A 25,898-nucleotide genomic window follows, 5' to 3' on the forward strand; every position below is an offset into this window, starting at 1 on the left:
GCAGCCATCAAAAAAATGAAATCTTGCCATTTGCAATGAAGTGGATGGAACTGGAGGGAATTATGTTAAGCAAAATAAGTCAATAAGAGAAAGACAATTATCATATGACCTCTGTTATATGAGGAATTTGAGAGGCAAGGTGGTGGGTCATGGGAGGAAGGGAAGGAAAAAATGAAACAATATGGGATTGGGAGGAAGACAAATCATAAGAGACTCAATCTCAGGAAACAAACTGAAGGTTGCTGGGGGGTGGAGAGGAGGGATAGTGGCTGGGTTATGGATATTGGGGAAGGTATGTGTTATGGTGAGTGCTGTAAATTGTGTAAGACTGATGATTCACAGACCTTTACCACTGAAGCAAAGAATACATTATATGTTAATTAAAACAACAACAACAACAACAACAAATATTTGCTTGAGTTCCTGTTTTCATTTTCTGGGGGTTATGTACCAAGAAGTGGAATTGCTGATTCATTCCATATTTAATTTTTTTTAACTTTTTGAGTATCACTCTTGATAACACAAACACATATTTCATATGGCTCTTACATCCTCTTCTTGTTCCACATAAAATCAGAAGTGAAAGAAGAGATTTTTCTAATCTTGCAGTACTTATCTAATACCTACCAATAAAAGACCTGCAAGATATACCCAAAACAACATAAGAATATCTAACAAAGTAGACCCAAATCTTGCCAAAATATCAGATCCAAATCTGATAAAGCTTCCAGATCAAACTACAAATGTACAAATGTGAAGGACAGAGGAACATATCTATAAGACACTATGGGATACAATGAGAAAAATCCCAACTGTGCAAATTAATAGGAAAAACAATTTAACCTACTCAATGTACAGAGGAGAGAAAGACAAGAGAAAAAGAACCCAATTTTAACCTGTTAAGATATTTTAAAAGAATACAAAGCCAGTAAAACTTGGTGTTATAACATAATATTTTGTCACTATGCTCTCAAGTTAAGCCTAAATGAAATATTTGCTGTAAGAATGATTTTTAAAACTTGATCAGGGCATCTGGGTAGCTCAGTGGGTTAAGCCTCTGCCTTCAGCTCAGGTCATGATCCCAGGATCCTGGGATGGAACCCCACACTGGGCTCTCTGTTCAGCAGCAAGCTTGCTTCCCCCCTTCTCTCTGCCTGCCTCTCTGCCTACTTGTGATCTCTCTATCACTCTCTCTCTCTGTCAAATAATTAAATAAATAAATAAATAAATAAATAAATCTTAAAGAAAAACCTTGAAATAAACTCACTGCTTTCAAATTATTATTTGCAATCACTATCATAAACTCAACAAGGAGATATATAATAGTTAAGAACTCACTGGGTATTATATAAGACTGATGAATCCTGGATCTCTACCTCTGAAACAAATAATACATCACATGTTAAAAGAATTTAAGATTTAAAAATATAGGGGTGCCTGGGGTGGCTCAGTGGGTTAAAGCCTTTGCCTGCAGCTCAGGTCATGATCCCAGGGTCCTGGAATCAAGCCCCGCATCAGGCTCTCTGCTCAGCAGGGAGCCTGCTTCCTCCTCTCTCTCTGCCTGCTTCTCTGTCTACTTGTGATCTCTGTCTGTCAAATAAATAAATAAAATCTTTAAAAAAAATAAAATAAAATTTTAAAATATATTTTAAAAAATAGTTAAGAACTCAGTCTATAGAATCAGATCCACCCAGGTCCAAACTTCAGCTCTGCGCTTAGCAGCTGTGTAAACTCAAGCAAGAAATTTTAATTTATAAACAATAGTTTCCTCATCTATAAAATGAAGTTAATCACAAGGACCTGGCAAGATTGTTTTTGAAATTAAATACTGCATACAAAGAACTTAACACAGAGTAATTCATAAACTATGCTAATAATGTAGCTATTAGTAGTAGTAGTATAAATAAGAATGTCTCATGTTAAAAGTTTAAAAATACAAATCTAAATAATCACAAAACTCTATTCAAAAGTAAATACCATGATCGCCACATTCACACATTAAGACCCACTTAAGAAAACACCAAGAGAGGGAAAAAACTAAATACACCTCAGTCAACTTTAAATCTACGTTAATGGAGAGAGGCAAACATTTACTAACTATAGGGGTTAGAAAATCAAACTGACAATTAATACCACTTGGTTCACAACAAAGTGGCAAAATCCTTTGGACCAGTAGCTACCTGCAAAATAGACTCAAATAAATATTAAATAACCCCTTGGGTTTTTAGGATTCTAAACAGAAGTTATGTCAGACATCATAGATAAAGAGAGAAAAGAAGTCCTTGATCTCAAGGAACTCACAGCCCAGTGAAAGAAGCAGAAAAAATTATAAGACAGGGATGACACATGTTATATAGAAACACATAAATGGTCTTAGAATTCCACACAAAAGGCATACCTAAGACTGGGGAAAGAGGGCAAAAGTAGATATAACTGATTTCAAAGTCCACCCACCAAAAAAAGTAAAGCCTGAATCAAATTTTGAAGGATTAGGACTTGGTTAACTGAAAAACTGAGGGGCAATGTATTTGACTGTGTAGGCAGAAGTATGAGAAAGTATTGTTTCAAGCTGGAGTCTGAAGTAAGATTAGACCAGAGGGTTTAGTAGGGCCAGTCACTCATATAATCCCTATTACTCTTCTTGTAACTGATGGGAGCCATGAGGAGTTTTAAGCAGGGCAAAGATATGATCAGATTTGTGTTTTAAAAGATTACCTTAAAGCAGCAGAATGGAGAACTGGAAGGAGGGAAGAAACAGGGAGCCTAGAGAGCAAGATCTTTCAAGCAAGGTAAGAGGTATATAGACTAGCAGGGAGTCTCTTCCAGTAGAGCAGATGAGAAACAGAGAAAACCCAAATTAAGGCAATGATGGTAGAAATGGTGGTGAAACAAATTATTCCTCAATTCTCTTTTTTTAAGTTTTTTTGTTTTTTTGTTTTTTTTAGTAATTTCTGCTGTTGGGGAAACCACAGAACCAACAGAAATCAAGGTCAATGACCCTGACCCCTCACTTCATGTGATAATAAAGATGTCACCCAACTCCATCCATTATGCTAGCCTAGAAACTATTCCCCAGGTTTTTTCTGAAACTTAGCCATAAACTAATTTGATGATTTGGTTATAAGAGAAAGAAAACAATTTTAAAGTTACAGTTCCATATAACTCTATCATTTCTATCAATAGCCATGTGTATGAGTCTTTGACTTCTTAGACAAAGACACACAAACACACAAATATACACACACACACACAATTGGAAATAAGAAAATGTTCCCATTTTCAGTAGAGTTCATGCTACATAGATAAGAGACTAAAGTTATATTCAAATACACCAGAGTGCCTGCTACTGCTAATTACATATTGGTTTCTTTTCATTCACAAAGAGCCCCTCATTTCACTGTGTATACATTGCAATGTTTTCCTCTTAGGATTAAAATTCTTGTACTATATTCTGTGTTTAACCAAGAATACTTCTTTTAAATACATATATTTACATTCTATTATTATGTATGTGATATATATATTTATATTATATTTATAGTAAATGTATAATATATTTATATTCCATTAAATATTTATTTAAATACAGGGATAGAGATAGAGATAGAAATAGAGATACAGATTTTTTTTCCTCAAATGTAAACATGATTGCCTTTTCAAATACTCTCCTTATTTAAAATTCAAACACAAGGGGCGCCTGGGTGGCTCAGTGGTTTAAAGCCTCTGCCTTGGGCTCAGGTCATGATCTCAGGGTCCTAGGATCAAGCCCTGCATCAGGCTCTTTGCTCAGTGAGGAGCCTGCTTCCTCCTCTCTCTCTCTGCCTGCCTCTTGGCCTAGTTGTGATCTCTGTCAAATAAATAAATAAAATCTTTCAAATAAAATAAAATAAAATTCAAACACAAATGCATTTTCAAATTCAAACTTGCCACATACCTCAGTAAAGAACAATTTGGCAAGATTTGTAAGGTTGTTAGAAATTTTTAAAGAGATTATAAGCAATTAAAATTCACTCTAGTATATGAACAATACAAAAGCTTTAACTTCAGTTACATGAATTGCCTGAAGCATTCTAGAATTATTCCAAAATTAAAATACTCTACAATTCCTGCTAGCAATAAAGTTGGTTATTTTTAAATTTATTTATTTATTTTATTTGAGAGACTGAGAATGTGCAGGTAGGAGGGGCAGAGGGAGAGGAAGAGAGAGTCTTAAGCAGTCTTTGCACTGAACGTGGAGACTGACGCAGGGCTCAATCCCAAAACCCTGAGATCACAACCTGAGCAGAAACCAAGGGTCAGACACTTAATGGACTCCACCACCCAGGCACCCCCACAAACTTGGTAATTTAAAATCAAAGGAATTATTTAATCGAGGACGTAATTTCCTACCGTAGAAAGCAGTTTCCCTGTTTTTCTCTTATTATTAAAATGAAATAACCAAAGACATTTTGGTTCCAAACTAAATTATTTTAAAATAAATACTTTTTAATGGAGTTCATGTACTTGGTGATTTCAATCTCATACATATTTTTTAAGACCAAAATATAATTACCAGTCATTCATTCCAGACATTAATTACTTGCTATATATCTGGAACTGGGCTATGTACTACAGATTAAAAGTAAGAATAAAATATAGCTCTTGATCTCGAGAAAGAAATACTGAGGTCAAGAAATACTGAAACAAATCATTACACCATAACTTAATACATGCAGTAGTTAAAGGTAAGGTGTAAACAAATTCTGTAGAAATAAATAAGCAGAAATAACCAACCCAAAAGCTATACCAGGAGGGCTTTACAGAGCAATAGACACCAGCAGAGGTGGCTTCCAAGAAGTCTCTGGGGGCTGTTGATGAGCCATCAGTTGATATATGCAACTGGGACAGGAGAAACAGCATGTGCATAAAGCACTGCTAACCTTGTAAAAGAGGGTTTAGATCTTTCTCTTACACTTTAGAAAAGGTACATGGCTTTAATTTTGTAGTTGTAAAACAAATTTCTTAGTCTAAATCAAAACCATAAAACATGATTTCTTTTCCCTTATCCTTACTTAGCCAAGTGAAATTTTATAACTTACATTTAAAAGGTGGGCTTGGAATATTTTATTGTTGTTACTTCATCCTAATTTCAGAATTAAGAGGGGTGTTGGCGTTTGTTTTGCCCTAGCTGGTATAAGATTAAATGTAAACTGGTAAATACATGAATTGGGTAACTTATAATAGGCAAATAATATATGTATAAAAGAAGGTAACACATAGATCTCATTTCTTTACTAACAAAACACAGTATGACTGATAATCAACTACCTTCATAAACATGATCATACTCAAAACCACTTAAATCTAGCCTCTATGTTTATGGACATAATTGTATACAACATAGTTTTATATATAACAGAAATCACCTCAATGGTGAAGACTCAGTCTAACCATAAGAAGACTCTGGCAAACATCAGGGGCACCTGCATAGCTCAGTGGGTTAAGTATCTGCCTTGGGCTCAGATCATGATCCCAGGGTTCTGGGACTAAGCCCTGTGTCAGGCTCCCTGCTCAGTGGGAAGACTGCTTCACCCTCTCCCTCTGCCTTCCCCATGCTGGTACTGGCGCTCTCTCTCTCTCTCTCTCTCTCTCTCAAATAAATTAATAAAATCTTAAAAAAAAAAAAAGGCTGGCAAACATCAAAGCAAATCATAAATGCAGATCAACTGAGAACAGTCCCAATATCCCAACCCAGGAATGCTTTTCACATTCAGCAATATAGGGTCAGTAAAAAAGCATCAGTGGCATCCACTCTGAATCTCTCAACATAGAAATATGTCATGATACCAACTCGCACTCTTCTCATTTGAAGATATGTTGACCCCCAACAAGCATTACAGTTGTAATATGTACACTCTGCCATTTGTCAGTTACACGCCCTTAAAGAAATTCTTTAAACCTTGGCTTCCTCATCTATAAAATAGACTACAGTTACACAACTCTCAGCAAAATAACCAGCATATAGTAAGCACTCAATAAATGCTATTATGAGACTTTCAACTGATGTAGGTGATTACACGAGGTCAGTAAATCACCAGTAAAGTACTTGGTACAAGTCAGCATGTAACTCATGTCAGTTTCTGATACTGGTTTCTTTCCTTTCTTAGGACTGGGACACTAGCATGTATTTACCTTACAGTATCTAACAAAGAGCTTCCCAGAAGAAGCCTGTGTAAACCTTAACTAAGAAGCCTTGTGTAACTCCTTCTGAGTATTCAGCTATCTCTCAATGTCACATGTGGTTCATAAGCTCTGGCTTCACCAGTTCAGTTACTGCACACTATAAAAATAATACCCTGAATTTACAAAAATGGCTTTCTTACCAGGAAGTTAAGCCACTTCTAAATAACAGTTCATTACTGACAATGACAGGATCAGGCAAATACAGAACCACATTTTAAGGGAAACCCAAGGCTAAAAAGAGGATATGTTCTATACTGACAAAGTCAGTCAATAGCAAAACAAAGACTCAAACTCAGAATATTTTGCCTCAAGTTGATAGTTTTTTCCAGCCCAGATTGCATTTCTTCAAAGGTCAAAAATACATTGATACATTAATTCACATCAATTTTCCAAGTCCTCACTCAGTACATATAAAACCTAAATACAGTTGTGATTAAACATTTATAAAAGGAACAATGTCAAAATCTTTTCTTTATTAAGGTATATCAATGTATCCTTTGCTGTAATGTCTAAGGCTTATAGTATGTCTTTCCGCTCTTTTAGGGAGGTTGGCTTATTATATTAAGTGTAATTGTTTTTAACCTACTATAAATAATAAAACTGTACACAAAATTTCATGTTTTCATCTTATGGGTTTTTATAGTTCATCTTGTTTCCTCTGGCCATTTGCTTTTAATGTGCAACCAGTGAACAGTGTGTTTTTTTATGTTTCACATTTAAAAATGCAGCCTTCTGAAAGCTCAGCCAGAAATGTCCATTTCAAAAAGCTTACTTCAGCCAGTTGGCTTTATCAGTGACATATATGCAAAGTGAAAATGTAACCAACAGTGATTTTCTGCAGTTCAGATGGAATCACTTAGCATATTCAACACAGTTTCCAGTCCATGACTCAAAAGGAATGTCCTTCAGCAAGCAAGTGTTTCTTTTAAACGTCAGACCAGCTACTGTTGTTTGAACGCCAGTGTTATCTTGGCATGGTTGGAATATATGTATATCCTGAGGATTATAAATGCTATCCTGTATCAAAATACAATCAGAATAGGGGCACCTGGGTGGCTCAGTGGGTTAAGCCGCTGCCTTCGGCTCGGGTCATGATCTCGGGGTCCTGGGATCGAGTCCTGCATCGGGCTCTCTGCTCAGCAGGGAGCCTGCTTCCCTCTCTCTCTCTCTGCCTGCCTCTCTATCTACTTGTGATCTCTCTCTGTCAAATAAATAAATAAAATCTTTAAAAAAAAAAATACAATCAGAATATATTTGCCTTATAAATAATGTACAGAGTCAACACAAAATTTAAGTAACCAGCAGATAGTATTTGGGGAACTAAAATTTTTGAATTTTAATCATTTCCTCCATTTTCATAGCTTCTTTAAGCTCAAAATACTGCACAGATACAATAATGCTCATGTAAGCAGAATACTAAATGTCAAAAAAAGCACCTTTAGTGTTAAAAAATTAGGACCTGCAGGGGCACCTTGTTGGCTCAGTGAGTTAAAGCCTCTGCCTTCGGCTTGGGTCATGATCTTGGGGTCCTGGGATCAAGCCCTGCATCAGGGTCTCTGCTCAGCCTCCCCCTCTCTCTCTGCCTGCCTCTCTGCCTACTTGTGATCTCTGTCAAATAAATAAAATCTTTTTAAAAATTTTAAAAATTAGGACCTGCAAATAATCTTATATATGCTCTTTTCTGTCACACAACGAATGACTATTTTTAATAAAAACTACCAAAAAATTAACAACTCAGCAAACAACACATGTTGGCGAGGAAACAGAGAAAGGGGGAACCCCCTTTACACTGTTGGTGAGAATGCAAACTGATGCAGCCACTCTGGGAGAAGTAGAAGGCTGTGAGACAGATCCCTGAGAGACCCTGGTATTCACCGACCTGAGCCTGCACAAGGACAGAATGTGCAGGACTGACCCGGGATGATGGCTACAGGGGAAGGAATGGAACAGATACCAAGAGTCAAGCAGTTCCGGGGGGTATTAAAGGCCTGGCCCAGCTGATATGGGGAGACTTCATTAATACCTTGTAAACACCCTGAGAAATGCTGCTGCTCCTTTAAAAGTAAGAACCTTGCCCCAGAGTAAGCCCTGCTGTAGACCTACTTAACAGAGGCTAAAACCAAGCCTTAACAAGATCCACAAGGAAGAGAGTTTACGAGTTAAGATATCTCAAGTCAAAGAAGTTTAGGAAATACGAAGGACTTCCCACAGATCTGCCCTACAAGAACATAAAATCAAGCTGTCACAAGTTCAAGGTGATCAGCCAGTAACTGAACTTGTTATTTTCAGTCTTTTTTTTTTTTAATTTTAGCTTTTCTGTTGGATATGTAGAGGTATCTCACTGTGGTTTTAATTTGAATTTCCCTGGGGCCTAACGATGCTGAACATCTTTTCGTGTCCTTATTGGGCCAATGGTATATCTTCTTTTGTGATACGTCTCTCCAAATATTTGTCCATTTTTTTACATTGGGTTATTTTCTTATCGAGCAGTAAGAATGCATTATATGTTCTGGATACAACTCATTTGTCAGCTATATGCATTGTGAATATTTTCTTTCAGTCTAAGGCTTGCCTTTTCATTTTCTTATAAAAATGTTTTCTTTTCAGGGCACCTGGGGGGCTCAGTCAGTTAAGTGTCTGCCTTCGGGTCAGGTCATGATCCCAGGGTCCTGGGATCAAGTCTCATATCAGGCTCCCTGCTTAGCAGGGAGTCTGCTTCTCCCTCCCCCTCTCCTGTACTCCCATGCTCCTGGACTCACTCTCTCTCTCAAATAAATAAAATCTTGATTTAAAAAAATTTTCTTTGGAAGTTATCTTTTGAAGATTAGATTCTAATTTTGGTGAAGTATAATTCATTAATAATTTCTTTCTTTTATGATTAGTGCTTTGAATGCCTGAGAAATCTTTGCCACTCCAAGGTAATAAAAATTTTCTTTATAAAAACAAATACTTTTTTCTTTGACAAGTTTAATAGCTTTAGCTTTTAAACTTAGATCTATAACCCATTTTATGCTAAATCTTGTAGTTTTTCTTGCTTTTATATGGATTTATTTTCAGTGGTGGAAGCAATGTTATATTCCTGCAATAAACTTCCAATTGGTCATGACAGGTTATCCATTTTTTATACTGCTAGATTCCATTTGCTAATATTATTTTTACATCTGTGTCAATGAGGGATACAGACTGTAATTTTTCCTTATTATAATATCTTTGTCAGCTTTAGTATCAAGACTATATAGGCCTCATAAATGGGTTGGGAAGCATTCCTTCCTCATCTATTTTTGGAAGGAGTTTATATAACACTGATATAATCCCTTCCTTAAACACTTAATATATTTCACCTGTGACATTATCTAAGTGAGAAATATTCTTTGTAAAATGGTTTTTTATTATGAATTCAAAAAACTGAATAGATAAAGGGCTATAAAACTTTCCATTTCTTCTTGAGTTGGTTTTTAGTAAATTACGGTTTTGAAATCATTTGTTTATTTCATCTTGGTTATTAAATGATTGGCATAAAGTTGTTCATAATGTCCCTTTATATTCACTTTAACATGTCTGAGATCTAAAAGTCTTTTAAAAAACAGAGTTTCTAGATTCACAGAAAAATGGTGGTCACTTAATTCCAAAGCCCTTCCTCTTTTACTCCCCTGGGGCGGGCGATAGAACATAAAACTACATGGACCCTGAACCTTCTGCATTACTGTGATACAGAGAATACTGCAACCTCCACCATATGTGGACGGGGGAATTCTAACAGTAATTCTACCATCAGCCCAACGTTACTACCAGAAACCTAAGAGTATAGAAAGTAAAGAAGGAAAGGCTGATAAGATTCTTTGAAAAGGAACAGAAGGAAGCAGAGATCTTAGGGAAAGCACAGATAAAAATCAAAGAAAAAAGTGAAAAAATAATGGATCTGGCTACAGGGAAGGAACCTGAAAGTATGCAAGATTCGAAGGGGCAGTCTTAGAGAAGCACTTGATTTTGGGAGTGAGTTAGCTAGAAAGAGAAGGAACAGAGTGATATGTAGTGGTATGGTCAGAAAACATTCTGTAACTACTTTACATGTGTTATAAGAATATGTAAATGAATGCATGTGTGAACGTTGTTGGGAGCCAGGGATCCACTTTGGAAGAAGGGATATAAATATGGAATGGGAAAGGAAAAAACCATGTAGGGACAGACTGAAATTGGAGATATTGGTGTGAACTCATGGTATCTAAATAATGTCTATGTCTAAGTTGATGCACATTCATCTGCATATATGCATATTTCTGTGCATGTTTCCATGTATGTGTTTATGCATGTGTGTATGTGTACATGTGTGAACATGTACATATTTGTAGCTTTGTCCTCTAAAAGGGCCTAAAAGCAAAGATACCAGGTAACAGCACACCTAGCACTCAGATCTCAGTCTCTAATACCATTTCCACTAACAGGAGCCAGGATTCCCCAGAGAAATAGCTTATTCCATGGCTAGAGCAGAATAGGTATAAGATGATCCTGGTAATATCCTGCTATGCTATAAAGTTTTAAAAGTCCTAAAAATAATAATAATAATAAAAGGTATGTCACAAGGATACAGGAGCTAGCTTGAAGAGTCTTCTACTGGCCAAATTTGGGACAAAAGAAGCACCAAAATTATTAAGTTCAATACTGATTTATAAACTATTGAGAAAAATAGAAATTCCATGAGTCCATACTAATAATAAGTAGACAAATGAATAAATGAGGGAGAAGGGAAATCTACTATATATAGAACACTTAGGGCCAAATGGCAAATATAAAAGAAGTGCTGATTTATAAAAATCATCTTGCAACCATCACTGTAAAGATTTTATCAGGCAAGAATCATCAATGAATGATAAATTTAAGAGGAAATTTTAATGAAAAGCAGGATATGTACACTACTTACTGGTAGCAATGGGGGAAAACAGTAATTATATAGTGGAGAAACCAGGCAACACCTTGACCAGCAGACCAAAACATCAATTTTGGTGATCAATCATCAATGATCAATCAATCATCAATGAAGGTGACTCTACATGATACTATACGGAAAATGCAGTATTATCTATTCTTGGCAGCAGTATACTAGTCTGGCCAAGAATGTATAATCTTAATGTCACAAGGAAACAACTCATAAACAAAATGAGAAATGTTTTCTTTTTTAAGTAGTGAGAGAGACTCTTCAAAAATGTCAATGTCATAAAAGACAAGGAAAGGCTGTGAAAATTTCCCAGCTTAAAAGAGGCCTAAAATGAATACAGACTGGACTAGATCTTATAAGAGGGGAGTGGGAGTGTTATAAAGCACCTTTTTACCTTATTAGAACAGACAAAATTAGGATTTGGGTATTAGAAAAGATAAAAGTATTATATCAATGTAATTTTATGAAATTGATAACTGTACTGTGGTTATGTAAGAATATTCCTATTCTTAAAAAATATACACTGAAGAGTTTAGGGATAAAGGGCCATGACGTACGTAATGTACTCTCATATAGTTCAGAAAACAACAACAAAAAATTGTGTATGCATGAGAGAGTGAGCACAAGAGAAAGAAAGAGGTGATAAAATAAATGAGATAAAAATATTTAAAATGGAGAAATCTGGATAAAGGGTATAAAAATGTCTTTTAAATTACTTTTAACTTCAGAGAAAACAAAGAGAAGAAATATAATCATGCCTCACTGAGTAGTGTCTACACAGCCATAATAATATAAATTCTTTTATTAGTTACAGAAAAGGTCAAGCTGCCACAACAAATATACCCCAAAATACAATTAAATTAGATGGTTTACATTTATTCTGCTAACTATAGAGACAATTTCTTTTCTTAATTCTTCCCACCCCTCTATAAGTAATCCCACTTCTTTAAGTCTCTTTGTTTGAACCATCTGCCACAAACAGTTGTTTCCTGCTGGGATCTTAACTGATATATTATGTAGGAATTTGGGGACTGGTTTGCTCACATAGCTGATGAATGCACAGATGATTTCCCTGAGGGAGCAGGGAGAAAAAACAACAGAAATACATGTCATGCAATGGAATCATAATTGTTCAAATTATTATTGGTACAGTATGGGATAAAGGGCTAGCTGAAGACTTGGCTTTGAGAGATAAAAGTCTATTGCACTTGATTGTTTGATGACAACAGTAATTACAAAGACTCCTTAAGTGGGCAATCTACTCTCCTTAAGGATTTACAAAATAAAAAAGCTTGAGACCCCGAACTCCCAAATCAAGGTACAGGTGGAGAACCTAAAAGCATCTATGATGGCCATTTAACTGGGTGATGGTGTGCAAATGAAAGGGAAATACACAGACCTTCTAGGTTCATTAATCCCTGAGAATGTCAAATGTCACATGACCCACTAGTCAAAGTGGGACTTACAAAATTTCAGATACAAATGAAGATTTCACCCAAGTCTTTCCCACAGTAAATCCGGCAGGTGCATAGACCCATCCTGCCATTACTTTCCCATTGATGTAATATGATGTTGGAACAGATATACTCATAAATAGCTGAATCCCTACCTTAGTTTCTGCTAAGAAAGAGTATTATGAAGGTTATTATGATAGCAGAGACTAACTGGAATCCCTTGGAACTTCTCCCAACCCACCAAAAGAGCACATTTTTCAAAATCAATACTCATCACTGAGGAAACTGCAGAGATTAGTGACACCCATCAAAGACTGAAAAAACACAACAATGATGCATCCTCATTCATAATCATGTTTGGCCTATGAAAGAGCCAAATGGATCTTGGATAACAACTATGGATTATCACAAACTTAGGAGAGATTCCAATTACAGCTGCTCTTCAAAACTAAGATATATTTAGTAAAAAAGGTCAACATGGCTCATGAAACTTGGTGCAAATCTATTAAACTATTACAATTCTTAATCTAAATGAATAAAGACAATCACAAGTAGTTCCTTTTGCCTGTCAAAGATAGTACAGTTTGCCACCACGGCCCCTCAGTTATACCACGGAAAGCAGGCCACAGAGAAGGTGTCTGAGGCCCACAAGCAAAGAACCCTGAGGCCAAAGGAGGCCAAAGAAGCTCAGACTAAAATTGAACAACATCGGGGCACCTGGGTGGCTCAGTGGGTTGGGGCCTCTGCCTTCGGCTCGGGTCATGATCCCAGGGTCATGGGATCGAGCCCCGCATCGGGCTCTCTGCTCAGCGGGAAGCCTGCTTCCTCCTCTCTCTCTGCCTGCTTCTCTGCCTGCTTGTGATCTCTCTCTCTGTTAAATAAATAAATGAAAAAAAATTTTTTTTAAAAATTGAACAACATCACCTGCAGAGGAAGAAAGAGTTCAAGGACAAGGAAACTGCAATTCTTGGATCCAACTGCAGCACTGAAGTAGAGAAGACCCAGGGGATGACCATCCTCCAGAACTACTTCCAGAAAAACACAGATGAAGTCCTGGAAAACCTTTCAGTCTTTGTCTGCAACAACCCACCCCTTGAATTTTCAGAAATTCAAGAAAATTGTCTCATTAGTGGTTAAGGGGGAAAGAAAGAGTCTGTTCCATGGATTGGCATTTCAGATGCCTTCATGGAATATGAAGATTTAGCAAAGTTCAAGTTTATATTCTTATGAAAAGCCACGAAATTATTGCCATACATTATGTGGCAGGTCCCTTTACTTTTGGGAGAATACCAAATCTAGCTTCTTGGTACAAACTCAGAGCTTATCTAAAGACTTTATCTTTTTACCTCATATGCTTAGAAATTTAATGGGTAGAATACCTGGCTGGCTCAGTCAGTGGAGCATGCAATTCTTGATCTTGGGTTCATGAGTTTGAGCCCCACTGGGCATAAAGATTACTTAGTAAAAAAATAAATAATAACCCTTAAAAAAGAAATTTAGTGGGTAAAAATTGTATGTTTTCCCATGCTTTTTAGCTCAAGCAACATATATATCAATACTAGCATTTTCTTTCTTGGGTAAGTTAAAAAAAATTTAAGAAAGAAAGAGATTAACTTTTTTTCCCCAAAGCTTTCTTGAAGATCAGGTACTTCTTCTATGAAAAGTAATGGCTATTTGTAACCTGTGTGAAACAGAAGCCAGCCTTAAAATAGTCCTTTCTGGATAAGGTCAGTACAAAGAATACTAGTATAATTGTTTGGGCTGCTTTTAGTTTCTCTTAATCAAAATTACTAGATGATGGAATTCAAAAACTAGTTCCCTGTTATCATGCAAATTTTTAAATTAAAAAGGATATCTTCTTTTAGCGCTAGTCCAATATCGATGACAATTTAAGTAAATCCGGTAAGCAGGAAGTGGCAAGTATCCCATAAAAATTCAAGAGCCTGCCACACTGTGAACTTTCCAGGAAAATCCGGGATGTGTTAGAATATGCCCTCTAGGGTGGGGGTGGGAGGTTGGGGGAACCAGGTGGTGGGTAATAGGGAGGGCACGTATTGCATGGAGCACTGGGTGTTGTGCAAAAACAATGAATACTGTTACGCTGAAAAAAAATAAATTTATTAAAAAAAAAAAAAAGAATATGCCCTCTAAAAAAGATGTTGCTTCACCTTGCACTGCCTTCCAAAAAGAAAAAAGCACAAAACTTGGAGTCTGTCCTTGAATTTTAGAAGTATATGTCATACATTCAAATAGAGTAGCTACTTCTAAGTAGAGCCCAGAGCAAGAGAGGTTGATAAACGCTACAATGTAAGCTGATCTTCTATGGCCCAAAAGACCCAGTAGTACTTGAATTACCTATGTCAGATAGGTCTACTCTATATAGCCTCTGAAAACCCCCAAAAGAAGGGTCATTGTACAGACCCTCAGGTAATCTGTCAACAATTATTCTCCACTTAAAAAAACAGCTCCTACTTCTGCAGGGCCATGATACAGACAGAACATCTAGTTACGGGACACCAAGTGACTACATGACCAGAACTGCCCATCATAAAATGGGTTACTCAATCCACTGAGTCACGAAATTAAGTGTGTGAAACAGTGTTTTATCATTAAAGAGAAATGAAATATATAAAAAAGAAAAGAAGGCATAAACTGAATAAGTACCTACTCTAGCTGCTTCACGGCTCTTTCATGACCTCATGTGGAGTTCCCTATGACCAACACACAGAAGAAGAAAAAAATAACCCACAGTCTTGGGTTACAGATGCATCTACATGACACGCTGGCAGCATGGACAAGCTGTAACCTCAGTTTCCCACTCCATAGTTTCCTTGAAAAGCAGTAACAAAGGAAAATCTTCCCAATGAGTTTAACTTTGAGCAATACATCTCATTGTCACTTTACTGGGAATGTGAGACAGCCTAAGATTCAGATTTATACTAATACATGGGTAATGGCTAATGGGTTGGGATCAAGGAAGTAGAAAAAGACTGAAATATTGGTAAAAAAGGAAGTCCAGAAAGAAACTGTGTGAAAGGATTTCTCAAAATGGACATACTTTGTGAAGACATTAGAGATTCTAGTTCCCAGGAAAAGAAAGCTTCCAGCAAGGAACACAGTCACAGTTCTATGAAATTTGAAGCTGAGACTGCCGCAGTTGGGATTCCACCACAAGCCAAAAAAAAAAAAAAAAAAGGTTAATGTGCCGACAGAGTGATTTCTCCCTATATTAAGAGGAAAATGCGTGGCTGTTGCACAAAAGGAACAGATAAACTATGTCTAAAATCCAAGGGATTCACTGGCCAGCTTTTTAGTATTATTCCTATGTCCAATAACAAACTTAATGAAAACCTATGTTAACCCTCTAAATATAGGATGCATAAGGACTCAGATCTTTGAGGTATGAAGGCAAAGAAGCCTGACTGGCCAATGTGCTGAAAAAATATAAGAAGAATGTAAAATAGGTAGTGGAGAAAGGAAGTTATGATTATCAACTTCAGTCTGTTGACCAGCTACACAAATGGAGAATGTTACAGCCAAGCACATTTTACATTCATTATTTCTTCACCATCCCACTCCCTTTCCCACTAGGTTAAATGATGAGCACTAGTGATGACTACTTTGCAGTTCTGGTTTTAGACGGGAAAATGACAAAAATATCACCCTGCAACAAAAGGTGACTAATGAGACTTTGTGTCTCCCCTGCCTGGATGAAGAATAAGAGGAAGGGGGGCACCTGGGTGGCTCAGTGGGTTAAAGCCTCTGCCTTCGGCTCAGGTCATGTTCCCAGGGTCCTGGGATCGAGCCCCGCATTGGGCTCTCTGCTTGGCAGGGAGCCTGCTTCCTCCTCTCTCTCTCTGCCTGCCTCTCTGCCTACTTGTGATCTCTGTCAAATAAATAAATAAAATCTTTAAAAAAAAAAAAAAAAAAGAATAAGAGGAAGGGCCCCTCTCCATGGCTCCTGCTCTTAATAAACCCTTAAAATAATACCATTACTTCCTTCTGTGGTAACCCTAGAAGTGGTAAACCTTCCAACCCTAGAAGTGGTAAAAGCTGATGTACTCCAGATAATATTTGGATGCTTCATTATTTTTCCCTTAACTCTGCCTACACCTGTTAATGATCCCTTCCCTAAAATCTCTTCATTTAAATCATCTGAGGTAAGCTTTATTTCCTACTGAGATACTAATACAAAAGTATATATGGAAATTAGAAATTGTGTTCCAATTTAGTAAAAATAAATAAATAAGGATGATTTGTTTTGTTTTGTTTTAATTTTTAAAAACAATCTCTATGCCCAACATGGGACTCAAACTCACAACCCTGAGATTAAGAGTCACACACCTTACTGACTGAACCAGCCAGATGCCTCTGGATCATTAACTTATAATCTTTGTCACATGAAACCTACAGAGCGGCATTTCTCATGGTATGGTGTGCTGATCTTCTGTGGTTTCTGTATGAGAATTATCTGGGGTTGTCCATCAAATGATGACAAATCATTTGTAAAAAAATCATTTGTAAAATCATTTACAAATCATTTGTAAAAAATCAAACAAATAGGTAAAATGTGGTACATATCCATACAGTGGAATTAAAAAACAAACAAACAAAAAGAATTAGCTAGGATACTTTAAAATGCACATTCCTAGGCTTCACCCCAAACTTTCTAAATTCCTGGAAATGAGGCCCTAGGCAAAACACTTTTAGTACATCTTCCCAGAAAATACTTTGCACAGTGAAATTTAAGAACCATTGTTCAAAAGCAGTGATTCTCAAAGTATAGTTCCCCACACTGGCAGTGTAAGTATCATGCAGAAACTTGTTAGAAATGTAAATTCTTGGGCCTCATCCCAGTCCTACTGAGTCAGAAACTCTGAGAGTGGGGCCTAGCAGTCCTGTGTTTCAATAAGCCCTCCAGGTGACTCTGGTGGACACTGAAGTTTGAGAACCACTATTCTAGAGTTTTGTCTTTTCTCTGCACAGCAAATGTGTGATTTCTGCTAACCACCATCTGTTCCCAAATTCTGTGTGATCCAAATAGGACTAACTCAATCCACACAACCTACCAAAGAGCTAAGAACTTAACACAGACCTTACCCAACATCCTCTGACCTTAGTGATGGGCTCATTCCAATTATAAAATGAGTAAGTCCTGGAAACAAAAGATACAGTATAGAAAATACAGTTGTAATAGCATAGTATGGTGACAGATAGGGGCTACACTTGTGGTGAGCATTGCATAATTATAGAGTTGTTGAATCACTGTGTTGTACACCTGAAACTAAGGTAACATTGCATATCACCTTCAATTTTTTAAGTAAAAAATCAAAACTAATTAATAAAAAATAGACTGGTCAAAAAATGATCTTACAGTAGATCACAGACTAACATAGTATTCGTCTCCTTTCCCTAGAGAAACCATATTAGAATGATAGTAATCCTTGCATCTGCCAAAATTAAGAATACCCCCATTCTCTGAGCAAAACCAATCCTATTGATAGCAATGAAAATGAAACTGTAAGAAACTAAGAGACAAAGTCTTGTCAAATGTTTACACTCCCTTTATAGTCCCCATTAATTATCATGCCAAGTACTCAGATATTACTTGCCCTGCTGCCAACCATGTGCCTGAGGTGGGATTACTCAACCGTCTGAACATTCACTGGGTCCCAGAGGTGAAACCACTCACTCAACTGTGGGAGCAGACAACCAAGCTTTTTACCCATGACTTACAGCCAAGCTTCTGTAATCATGACCTGGCAAGCATTCTGACCCCCTTTATTATTATTTCACTCAGGGCAGAAATTAAGAGCCTGTAGAGACAGCCACTCACATTTTCTTTACCTGACTAGTGACTCTGAAGCACTATATCAAGAGAGTTAGTATGACTTCCTATTTCAAGATTGCTAATTAAAGACTATTATGTCCTCTTCTCCTCTAAAAAAAACCACCCCAAACAAAAAGGAGTAAAATAAACAGACATAAACTCCTTCAAAGAAATCAAAAGACCTGTGGTAAGTCTAACCGCAATCTATGAAGATGGGAAGTGAACACAGAAAAGGTAAACAATACTAAAGGGCACAGCAAGGGCAAATCTAAATGCCTAAAGAATATATTTATTCACCTCATAAAATTCTAAAAAGGCTCAGGAAGTAAAATGGGTAAGATGGGATCTGAAGACAAGAGAGTTATCTAAACATCTATGTAAGTAACAGATACACAGACCTTCACAGAAAATAGAAAGTATATCTCAGGAGAAGTTGAACAAAACAAGGGACTCCAGGTTAGAGGGACACAGATACAAAATAGCATGGGAATGGAGAAGTAACTTAAAATACATAGTTGAAGAAAAGTTTGTATCCTGGATAGTCAATCCTCAAATTCCCTTCCCCAAACATGGGACTAGGCTCATGATCCCCAGAAAGAAATTAAAGAAACCTACAGAGAAAGAAGAACAACTCAAGAGAAAAGACTACCTACAGCTATAGATATTTGAGTCCCCAGGAAAACAGCTAGGTAGGCCCTAACTGCCTTCAAGAGAAGCCCACCAATTGACAAGCTCTGGCCCCTGGCCCCAGGGACACATAACCACAATGAGATACCACCACACACACACTAGGGTTGCTATAATCAAAGAGATGGGTAATAAGAAGTATTGACAGGAATGTGGAGAACTTCATCCTTTGGTGGAACCCTAGTGAATCATTGGTAGGATAAAAATAAATTCATACCACCAACTTTGGTTTTCTTTTTCAATATTCCTTTGGCTATTTGAGGTCTTTTCTGGTTCCATATAAATTTTAGGGTTATTTGTTCCATTTCTTTGAAAAAAAATGGATGGTATTTTGATAGGGATTGCATTAAATGTGTAGATTGCTTTAGGTAGCATGGACATTTTCACAATATTTATTCTTCCAATCCAGGAGCATGGAACATTTTTCCATTTCTTTGTGTCTTCTTCAATTTCTTTCATGAGTACTTTATAATTTTCTGTGTATAGATTCTTAGCCTCTTTGGTTAGGTTTATTCCTAGGTATCTTATAGTTTTGGGTACAATTGTAAATGAGATTGACTCCTTCATTTCTCTTTCTTCTGTCTTGTTGTTGGTGTACAGAAATGCAACTGATTTCTGTGCATTGATTTTATATCCTGACACTTTACTGAATTCCTGTACAAGTTCTAGCAGTTTTGGAGTGGAGTCTTTTGGGTTTTCCACATATAGTATCATATCATCTGCGAAGAGTGATAGTTTGACTTCTTCTTTACCAATTTGAATGCCTTTAATTTCTTTTTGTTGTCTGATTGCTGAGGCTAGGACTTCTAGTACTATGTTGAATAGCAGTGGTGATAATGGACATCCCTGCCATGTTCCTGACCTTAGCGGAAAAGCTTTCAGTTTTTCTCCATTGAGAATGATATTTGCGGTGGGTTTTTCATAGATGGCTTTGATAATACTGAGGTATGTGCCCTCTATCCCTACACTTTGAAGAGTTTTGATCAGGAAGGGATGCTGTACTTTGTCAAATGCTTTTTCAGCATCTATTGAGAGTATCATATGGTTCTTGTTCTTTCTTTTATTAATGTGTTGTATCACATTGATTGATTTGCACATGTTGAACCAACCCTGCAGCCCTGGAATAAATCCCACTTGATCGTGGTGAATAATCCTTTTAATGTACTGTTGAATCCTATTGGCTAGTATTTTGGCGAGAATTTTTGCGTCTGTGTTCATCAAGGATATTGGTCTGTAGTTCTCTTTTTTGGTGGGATCCTTGTCTGGTTTTGGGATCAAGGTGATGCTGGCCTCATAAAATGAGTTTGGAAGTTTTCCTTCCATTTCTATTTTTTGGAACAGTTTCAGGAGAATAGGAATGAGTTCTTCTTTAAATGTTTGGTAGAATTCCCCTGGGAAGCCGTCTGGCCCTGGGCTTTTGTTTGTTTGGAGATTTTTGATGACTGTTTCAATCTCCTTACTGGTTATGGGCCTGTTCAGGTTTTCTATTTCTTCCTGGTTCAGTTGTGGTAGTTTATAAGTCTCTAGGAATGCATCCATTTCTTCCAGATTGTCAAATTTGTTGGCGTAGAGTTGCTCATAGTATGTTCTTACAATTGTCTGTATTTCTTTGGTGTTAGTTGTGATCTCTCCTCTTTCATTCATGATTTTATTTATTTGGGTCCTTTCTCTTTTCTTTTTGATGAGTCTGGCCAGGGGTTTATCAATCTGGGGAGAGGTGGGATTGGGAGAGGGGGAGGGGGCTATGGACATTGAGGAGGGTATGTGCTATCGTGAGTGCTGTGAAGTGTGTAAACCTGGCGATTCACAGACCTGTACCCCTGGGGATAAAAATACATTATATGTTTATTAAATTAAAAAAAAAAACTGGAAGGGGAGGCGAACCATAAGAGACTATGGACTCTGAAAAACAACCTAAGGGTTTTGAAGGGTCAGGGGTGGGAGGTTGGGGGAACAGGTGGTGGGTAATAGGGAGGGCACGTATTGCATGGAGGACTGGGTGTTGTGCAAAAACAATGAATACTGTTACGCTGAAAAAATAAATAAAATGGAAAAAAAATAAGTTTATAACTTTGGGAAAATGTTTGGTGGTTCCTCAAAAGGTTAAGCATAGAGTTAAAGTAAGACCCAGCTATTCCTAGATATACTTAGATATATACCCAAGAGAAATGAAAACTTGTATATGAATGTTCATAATAGCAACATTCACAATGGCCATAAAGTAGAAAATCTAAATATTCATCAAATATAGCTTCTTGTCCTTTTGGCTAAGATCAAGTGTTTAAATGTCCATCGACTGATGAATAGATAAATATAATGTGGTATATTCATACACAAGAACACTATTCTACACTAAAAAGGAATGAAATACTGGCACATGTTACAGTACAGATAAACCCTGAAAACATTACACTAAAGGGCACTTGGGTGGCTCAGTTGGTTAAGTGTCTGCCTTGGGCTCAGGTTATAATCTCAGGGTCCTGGGCCCCATGGTCCCTTGCTCAGTAGGGAGTCTGCTTTTCCCTCTCCTGCTGCTCCCCCCTGCTCATGCTCTCACTTGCTCTCTCTCTAATAAATACAATCTTAAAAATAAAAAAAATAGAAAGCATTATATTAAGTAAAAGAAAGCCATCACAAAAGACTTCATATTATATGATTCCATTTATGTGAAATGTCCAAGGGTTTTCACAATTTCCTAAGCGTTGGAAGCAATAAAGATGTCTTTTATTGTGTTAATGAGGTGACTTCTGGCCCTCGCCTAAGGATGGGGGCTGTTGCCAGGAGAATCAACCATACGATTAGAGCGTTGGAACTTTCAATCCTACACCCCCCATCCCAACCTAGGGAGGGGAGAGGGGCAGGAGGTTGAACAGATAGCCAACAGATGCCTATGTAAAGAAGCCTCCATAAAAACCTAAAAGGACAGGGTTTAGAGAGCTTCTGAGTTAGTAAACACATGAAAATTTGGGGAGAGTGGCACACCTAAACAGGACATGGAAGTTCCTTTACCCATACATTGCTCTATGCAGTTCTTCTATCTGGCTATTCCAATGTCATATCCCTAACGAAAAAACAAAAACAAACAAAAACCAGCAATCTAGTAAGTTGTCTGAGTTCTGTGAACAGCTCAAACAAATTAATTGAACCTAAGGAGGAGGTCATGGGAACCTCTGATTTATAGCTGGTCCATCAGAAGTACACATAACAACCTAGGCTTGGGGGTCGCCTGGGTGGCTCAGTGGGTTAAAGCCTCTGCTTTCGGCTCAGGTCATGATCCCAGAGTCCTGGGATCGAGCCCCGCCATTGGGCTCTCTGCTCAGCAGGGAGCCTGCTTCCTCCTCTCTCTCTGCCTGCCTCTCTGCCTACTTCTGATCTCTGTTTGTCAAATAAATGAATAAAATATTAAAAAAAAAAAAAAAAAAAAAACCTAGGCTTGGGACTGGCATCTGAAGTCTAAGGAGGGCGTCATGGGAAGTTCCAATTTGTAGCTGGTGGGTCAGAAGCACAGATAACAACATGGGCTTACAACTGGCATCTGAAATGGGGATATGGTTGGGTGCAGTGGCAGTGGAGAATAATCTTGTAGAACTGACCCCTTAACTGGCCCCTTAACCTGTGGGATCAGATGTTATCTCCAAATGGATAGTGTCAGAATTGAAATGAATTATAGACACCAAGTGTCTGGAGAATTACTGGAGCTGCATCATTGCTCCACACATTGAAAACTGAGTCTCAGAACCATTTTAATGTTGAGAGATTTATTTTGGAGTAGTGAAAATGTTCTAAAATTGATATGGTCATGGCTGCACAACTCCACGGGTATAATAAAAATCATTAAACTGTGTGCTTTCAATAGGTGAATTGTGCAAATGACTATCTCAATAAAAATGTTTTGAAAGAAAGATTAGATATGTAGATAGCTAAGGACCGCTAACTAGCCAATTGTCCTCTGTGCTCTCCCTTTTCACACTTGCCATATATAGTCAATAAGCAGGTATTTATTACCCTTCATCCTCAAAACAAAAATGAGAGAGAGAAGGGTTTTCCTCTTTATTTTTTTTCTTTTTTTAAAGATTTTATTCATTTACTTGAAAGACAGAGATCACAAGTAGGCAGAAAGGCAGGCAGAGAAGAGGGGGGAAGCAGGCTCCCCACTGAGCAGAGAGCCCTGATGTGGGCCTCGATCCCAGGACCCTGAGATCATGACCTGAGCCGAAGGCAGAGGCTTTAACCCACTGAGCCACCCAGGTGCCCCCTTTTTTTGGGGGGGTTTTCTTTAAAGGAATATTGGCCTGTCTGGGAAGAATTATAGTGATTAATACTGGTGCTAATTCCCATGAATGTATAGGCTTCCTCTCTTCATTCTGACATCTGGAGGTCCCTACTTTAAATTTGCTCCCCAGCCGCTCACTTTAAAGACAGGCTGGCTGGTCAAAAGCCCAACCCACTTTCACAGTACTTAATCTTTCTATTGACTAATCCTCAAAAAAACAAAAACAAAAACAAAAAAACAAACAAAAAAACCCTGACAACCAAACACTTGAAGAAGGCCAGAAATAAGAAAAGCCCAAGAAAAACAAAAGAACGAAATAAAAATTACTCCAGAACAAAGTGTGATAATTCCAAAAGTAAAAAATTGGGAAGAAAAAAAATCCCATACCTCCAGATAACAGGAAGAGCCCCAGGAACCAGAGGGAATTGACAGATTCAACTGTACAACTGAAAGCCTAGAAAACTTGAGAAATTATAAGGCTATGTAAAGAAATACATGATTTTTTAAAGAAATGTATGATTTTTTTTAAAAAGAATCTAATAGAAACATTTTCCTTTGAGTAGCACAGGACATTGTAAGCATAAAGAAGGAAATATGATCCCGGTACATGCTACATTGAAAAATATTTACATATCACAAGCAAAGTATGTATTAACTTTTAGAATCCTCTATAGAGAAGTCACAGAAGATTTAGCTACCACTACAGACCAGTATATAAATGTTATTAACCTTGACAAAGTAAGAATAAAGATGGAGTTTACATAAGTTGATAAACTTAAGGTAGAGAGTAATAATGGTAAAGATAAAATGATGAATGTGCTCGTTTAACAAAATGTGGAATCGAGGGGTTAAAAGCTGATGAAACAAGAAAGAGAAGTTTGAGTATACTTTGTGTAGGTACAGAAATGAGCAGCAATGGAAAGGAGATATCTATATAACTAGAAGGACAATAGAAAGAATGTGTCATTAATTGAAACACTTTGTCACTATGACACATCAACAGAAAAAAATTAAATATGATGAATTCAAAAATAGTGGTGTAATTACATTATTTAGAGATAAAGAATTAACCATGGGGGGAGGGGTGAAGGCACGGGATGGGGGAAATGATGCCTTCATAAGTTTGTCTGTACTATCTGGCTTTTTATTTTTATCAAATGAACTACCCACAGTTAAAAGTTATTTTGAATGCTTGTGATCTTGCAAGGTTTAAAGTAAATAGTCTATTTTTAAATATGTAATAATCTATCTTGCTAATACATTTCTAACCTCTCTCTCCTAATTTATCCCTGATTTTCTAGCATCTCTACAGTGGACTGGATATTAAGGGGTGTCATTAAATTCCCCCACCTTCAATGAAAACAGTACCTAAATGTGCATGGTGTGTAACCATTTTTAAGTGGGAGAGAAGACAGGAAAATGAGTATGATATAATATTTTAAAAGAGAGATTACTGAAAAACCAAAAGGTAGAAGACTGATTATTACACTTCTAGCTCACTTCAATAGCAGTGTGATAAATACAAAGAGCTCAACTATTCTATAATAAGCATTACATAAATCCTAAAACTCTACCTATTAAGACTTTAAAAAGCCAGAAAAATATAGCTATTGCCAGTTAATCTCAAAACTGGGGAAAATTTACAAGAAATATGGTTCTGACATGTTAGAAGTCCCTAATTTTAGTGTCCTCATTAACTGAATAATCTATTAGGCACAACACCTACTTACCCATATTATTTGCCAAGTTTACATTTATTCCAATATAATTAACACACACTCATTCCCCAACAGATAATCTATTTTACATATTGACATCAAAACAATATGGTTTTTAGGAAGTTGGGCAGGAGAAGCAAAGAAAGAGTAAGAGCTGAATGATAGAGCCAATTTCCCAAGTTTCGAAAGAATTTGTCACCATTTTTCAAAAATAAAAGAACCATTGATTGGGTTCCCAAATTATGTGTTGATCAATTCAAGAACAGCCTAATACTGCTGAGAAAACCACAAAATAACAGGATTTTGAATAATCTTTCATTGAAAGGCAAAAGTTAAACATCATATTCCTTAAGAGAACTAGCAATAAGTAGACATATTAATAGTGCTAGGCACTGTTTCTAATATAGTAGGGCCCACATTAAAACCACTGGTAAAGTCTAGAAATGGTCATAACAAATCTTTCAACCTTACAGCGTAAAAGTCAGTTGATAATTTCTTTGTCTAACACCTAATAAAACTCATTCTTCCAAAATTGTGGAAAAGCTAAGCACAGTCCTCCCTTATTATAAAGTTTCCTGTTACAAAGTTGCATGGTTTACACATATGTTACACTTTATTATTTTTTTAAAAGCCCTCCTTATAACACCCTCTTTGTTGTAATACTCAACATACTTTGCCTCCAGGCTAGATATATAATGAAAGCAAAATGAATTCAGACAGATTGTTGAGGGAAAAAAACTAGTTTCATTTTAGTAGTCTTTCTAAAATCTTTTTTCTTTCC

The 25,898-nt window shown here is 36.9% G+C and overlaps 1 protein-coding gene across 4 annotated transcripts in view; it reads right to left on the reverse strand.

Annotated features, from left to right (window-relative positions):
- BBS9 (Bardet-Biedl syndrome 9) overlaps positions 1-25,898 on the reverse strand; it is a 466,978-nt gene that overhangs the window by 387,539 nt on the left and 53,541 nt on the right. The gene's annotated exons all lie outside the window — the stretch shown is intronic.

Source organism: Meles meles, chromosome 10, assembly GCF_922984935.1.
Source record: "Meles meles chromosome 10, mMelMel3.1 paternal haplotype, whole genome shotgun sequence".
Classification (NCBI taxonomy): Eukaryota; Metazoa; Chordata; class Mammalia; order Carnivora; family Mustelidae; genus Meles; species Meles meles.